The sequence below is a fragment of the Microtus pennsylvanicus genome (assembly GCF_037038515.1).
Source record: "Microtus pennsylvanicus isolate mMicPen1 chromosome Y unlocalized genomic scaffold, mMicPen1.hap1 SUPER_Y_unloc_2, whole genome shotgun sequence".
In the NCBI taxonomy this organism is placed as follows: Eukaryota; Metazoa; Chordata; class Mammalia; order Rodentia; family Cricetidae; genus Microtus; species Microtus pennsylvanicus.
The window spans coordinates 4,325,305-4,331,077 of NW_027460880.1; positions in this window are offsets into that span (position 1 = coordinate 4,325,305).

Consider the following 5,773-nt stretch of genomic DNA (forward strand, 5'->3'; position numbering starts at 1 on the left):
GTTTGATAGCCATTTGGGGAAGAAACTGCTCTTGCCTGGATTGTTGCATAAACTGTACACAGAAATCACTCAGAGAGAGGACTACTGAACTTGCCTAAAGGTGAGATGATCTTTTCGTGTTCCTGATTCAGGAAAGGGTCAGCAAAACATTCTTCAAGACAAGCAGATAGTGACTGCCTTTGAAATTTCCTGCTTCATGGAAATGTCTGCTGGAAACTATGGGCCTGTAGGCTGAGGGTGGAAACACCAACGGTACAGAGGAACTTTGGGTGACTGTCCAGGCAGCGAGATGTCTCTGTCATTTCTAGAGTTTGAAAATGGCTTACTTTTTGTTTGCTTAGGTAATACTGTATTATTCTGGAGTCTCTGATGGAGTTGAAGAATAGATAGATAGATAGTTATAGTTTTCCATTGTTATGATAAAAGATAAAATAGATGTAAATATTGTAACGGTAATTCTTGCTCGATAACTGTTTTGTTATATGTAATTTTGCTATGTTAAAGTTAAAGATTCCGTTCTTGTTTAAACAGAAATAGGAGTAATGATGGAGTATAGGTCATTGGTTAATTAAATAAAGAAACTGTTTGGCCTGAAAGGTTAGAACATAGGTGGGTGGAATAAACATAAGAGAATGCTGGGAGGAATAGGAATTGAGCTTAGAGATGCCATGCACCTCTCCCATGGGCAGAAATGGTAGCTCTGCACTCTGAGGCAGATGGCGATACAGCCAGCCACCAGGTCAGACATGCTAAATCTTTCCTTCTAAGCGCATCTCGTGCTGCAACATACATTATTAGACGTGGGTTAAGAGGCCTAAAATAATGGAGTAGGCAGTGTTGAAATGAATAGTTTTGTGTTGTTATTTCGGAGCATAACCTTACAAGGCGGCCCCATGGGGATGCAGCCCTGCTGCTCAAATTTCTACAATCAAGGGGGAAATGGAAGAAGGGAAAAAAGAAGAGAGAGAGACAGGGAAGAATGGATGAATTCAATCATTCGTTGGAAAAATGAGTGAAGCAATGTATGAGGAGACCTAGTAGGAAAAAATGTGCTGCATTCCCTCAGAGTGTCAGGTCAAATTAAGGATTGACAAGGTTTTCCACTAAGGAGGAGGCTTATTCTATTTTACCTTCTTTGTGCTCCAGGCCCACCCACAAGAGTGATGATGAGGACAGGGAGAAGAAGAGGAGAGTGTGTACCAGAATTCCTTGGTACAATTTCTCACCCAAATTGTATCCAAATCACCTGACCTGGGACAGCTGATCTATATGCTGGACCCTAACTCCCAGTTTGACAACTCTAACATTTTAACCAAGTTTGTGAAGATGAAGGAACCAAAAATAGCCCAGTTACAGGATGGCAGGTTCCTTACAGGATGGGAGTCAGACATCAGTACCATACTGGTATTTTGCGGTTTGATGGGTGTGTGGGGTCTTTGCCGGACTCCTCCTAGCATCATGGATTCCCTACTTTACTGATATTATGGAGTTCGGTGCATTCATCATATGTGTGCATGTCACACACTAGTGGGCATCATATGTACATGTTTATCCTGTGTGTGGGTGAGTGTGTTCATGAGTTTTATAGCCCAAGTACTACAGAACATGATCAATGAAAGGGAACACTGTTTTCCAGATATGGCAGGGCAATTATTTAAATGAACTGACAAGGGTTGGAGGGCATGGATAAGACCTATGAGAGTTCAAGGCATACCGAATCCAGGCATGACAAAGTAGGTGGCAGACAGAATTCTGGCAAAACTAAGTAGGTAGCTTGATGTCCAACTTGCTGGAGAAGAGCAACTGAGCGGAGACACTTTTCACTAAGCAACATGCTCTAGTGGAGATCAAACATCCTTTGACTTACAGCCAGTACGAATTAAACCATTCATCAAATGAAACCTAATTTTCTCTGATTTTGAGTATACATTTGTGTCCCTTCCTGATTAATCTACTCTTTATCCTCTTAAGTCCCAATACCTCACGCTGATATCGGTCACATCTTTCCATTTGACATGGTTTTCCCTCAAGCTTCATACCGCCTCGAGATCATACAACTTTTTGTCTCCTCTCCACTGCTTCCTTGACAGCCATCTTGTCCTTTACCACACCATGCATCCCCAGTCCTTTACTCTCCAAGCGGAAAAGACCATAAATCCTGCTTTGTTTTGAGGCATGTATTTCTGTGATGCCCCATCCACCAAACACAATCCATCATTGACCAAATAACACAACATGTTAACAAATTTTTATTCTTTGAGAAAGAATAATCCATTGGAAAAGATACCAGGATTCATAGAAGACCTGAGGTATCTCTGAAAAAACACATTCCCAAAGAGAGAATTAAGTCTGCCCCTCAAAATTTGAGAATTTCACTTTAACAGATCTTCACCAAATCATAGACATAGATATGGAAGTCATTATCAAACTTGATGAAATACACAGAAGGTTTGTTGGGAACTTGGCAAATAATTTTACCTATCTCTTGGGTTCCATCTTTTTTGTTGTACTGCACTCTTTTGCCCTCCAAGGAATCCCTGCCTAATTGGAAAGTCACCTCTACTGGAGGACATTCAGGCGTGATGTGGAGGTTGCCTTCAATGGAATCATCATGATGGTGGTAAAGGTACAGGACCGGATCATTCTCGTTGACAATGTAGAAACAGGTCGTTATGGCCTGCACCTCATCTGGGACCACGCCACTCCACTCTTCCTTAGAGCCTGGCATGATGTGGAGGTTGCCTTCCAGGTAGTCATCCAGGAGGTGGTAAATGTACAAGACCGGATCTTTCTTGTAGGTAATATAAAACCAGGTCTTCATGATTGGCACCTCTTCTAGGACCATCCCGTTCCAGTCTTTCTTAGAGCCATTTGTGCCCATGAATGTATGTTTCACTGCTCTGCCAACTATGGTGTTTGAGAGATGAGTGTCTGTCACCTGAGGAAATGGCATATTATTAGGCAGGATCTTCAGGTTTAAAATCCTTTCATCACTATGAAGCTCCAAGCCATAGACACAATCAATCCCATCATATTTCAACAAATAGAGAGAGGGATATGTTGGCAGTTGATCTAGAATGATGGCTTTCCAATGGTGACTGGTTCATTGGCTTCCTTCCAGCCATGAGAAATTCTGCGGCCAACAATATTCTCCAGGGCCTCAAAAGGCTTACTAAGTTTTTGCTTCTGGAGCGATGGCCCATTCTTCTTCTGGAGATGTGGCATGCAACTCATACTGAGTGGCATCTTCATCATGGCGGGAGACTTTCTGAGATAGGCCACAGCACTCCTGTTCCACTGTCTCTTGGCTCTGTTTCTGTGCTTGGGCTTCATCGCTGCCAATCTCCGCATAGGAAGAACTCTTCAGTTTAAATCAGACACAAAGTGGTTTCCTCCATCATAAGTGCCTGCAAGGATAAGAAGGTGAGGATGTGAGGTCAAGGCTCTTTTTAGGAATAACTTTGGAGCAGGTGAAAAAGGCAGGGCTGAATAGATTTGGATACCTAAATGGAATATGTTCTTATGAAATTAATAGGAAAATTATCAAACTCTTGTCTACAGCTCAGTATATGTGTATCAGAGACATATTCCTGCTGCAAAATGCAATTGACCTCTACTGAGAAACCTACTTCCTGACTTACTATATCAATGAGAGAGGAAGCTATGCCTATATCTAAAGTGAGAAAGAAATATCTGAACAGATGGCAAAGAATTCAAAGAAGAGCCACTCCTCTCCTTACCACTCAAGCTACTGGTTAGTTGGCTGATCTATAACCACCTGCCCAAGGTCATGGCACTCCAGTCCACTGGCTCTCTCTATTGTGTCTCCTGATCCAGATCCAGGTTGATTACATAAAGATATTCTGTATCTTCATTAGAGAAGTGAGTACTGTGAGTCAAACTGCCAAAAGAAAGAAACATTAATCTGTGCAACAGCACCTATTAGAAATAATTATCTTTTAAAACACATATGGACAAAGAGGATCTTTGCCATTTAAGTGGACTGAGGAATTGGACATGTTTAGCAAAGATAGAGTGGGGAGAATACCCGACATTAACCGTCCCCCAGCTATCAAATATAGGAGCTGTTAACGACATAAATTTTGGACCCAGAGCAGATTTGAAAGAAACCTTTCTTTGACTACAGAGGTCCTAGTTGCTTCCTAAACATATTTACCAAAAGAAAATATCTTGGCTCTCTAGATTCCAACTTCTGGAAATTCGGTTGAACAGTTGTGGAGCCCAAGAGCTGAACTGACCTCCTCAGCCAGCGTGAAGATAGTAAGCCCACCTTCACAGAAGACTAGTGCTTCATGTGCAACAGAGTTGCCACCCCCAACCAAAGCTTTGTGACATCATCAAGGCTCTACTTATGTCATAAAACTCCTCCTAGCCAGGTTTCTTCCCTACTAACCCCCAGAAATATCCAGCATACAGGTCCTAAAATGCTGCTCATACAGCCCCATGAAGACCCAAAATAAAAACCCCAATCTTCTTCCCAATTACTTGAGTCATATTTTCCAAGTAACTCAACCCCTTTATGTGTTTTTTTTTCTGTAAAATAATTTTTGGTCTGAGTCAACAACTCACATGAATGTTTTTTTTTCCTAGCTCCAATGTCCTCAGTGGTTATTTTCTATTGATTTTTCCATTACTTCATAATAATAATTATCAAATTTTCCACTTCTCTTCCTCCTCCCACATTCTTCTTGCTCCGCAAATAAACCTCTCCACTCAAACACCAGTCCAAATAGAGGGCAGGGTACTTTGAGCTGTGGGAAGTCCAAGCCCACCCTTCATCCATCCAGATTTAGCAAGGTATGCATCCACAAAAAATATGATCACAAAAAGCCAGTGTATGATATGCAGACAATTGCAAGTGCCATTACTTTGGCTTCTCCGTCTGCCCCAATTGTCAGCCACATTCAGAGCTTCCAGTTTGATCCCATGTTCTTTCATTCCCAGGTCACTGGATTAGTTGAAATCCCCTTAGTTCAGGCACAGTGTCTCATAGTGTGGACCAAGCCCTTATATTCCTGACATTCTTGCTCTTTTTCTCCATCCATCTGCTCTTCCACTGGAGCTTGGAAGCTCCATCTAGTTTTCTGATTTTGACCCTGACTTGATCTCCATCATTTGCCAAACAAAAGTTCCATGGTGGTTTTCAAGATAGTCAGTCATCAGTCTGACTATGGGACAAGGCACACATAGTTCCTAGGGACATGTCACAGTGCGGTCAACTTCTCCTCCTGCTTAAGTACCTAGAGAGGGTCACCCTATGGCCTTCTGAGAACCACTCGAGAGATATCGATCTTGACATCCCCAGAATGGCCCCATAAATTGAGATATCATCAGTGTATGTGCATTAACTTGTGTGTGTTTGTGTGTGTGTATTTAAATCACAATAACAAATGGATTGTAATATTGAAGATTCTTCTCATCTTGAGAAGAATATTTGCTACAGAAACACTCTCACAGTCATAGTGAGAGTGTAAACTATCTAAGAAAGGAGAAATAACTGGAGGAATTCCCCAGGAGTTAGGCTCAGTGTCCCAGGAATTACGCCCAAGGAAAGTCAATGAACTCAGTGATGGAAGATAAAACCCAGCCTAAATAAAACCCTAAATCATTTAGGTGGAACATGAGATACTCTTACAACAGTTACAAGAGGTCTAAATGTCTGGACTGGAACATAAGGGGAACACAATGACGTGGAGCTGAGAGTGCATGGCAAACTGATTGGATCTGGCAAAAATTATGTAAGCATACCAAG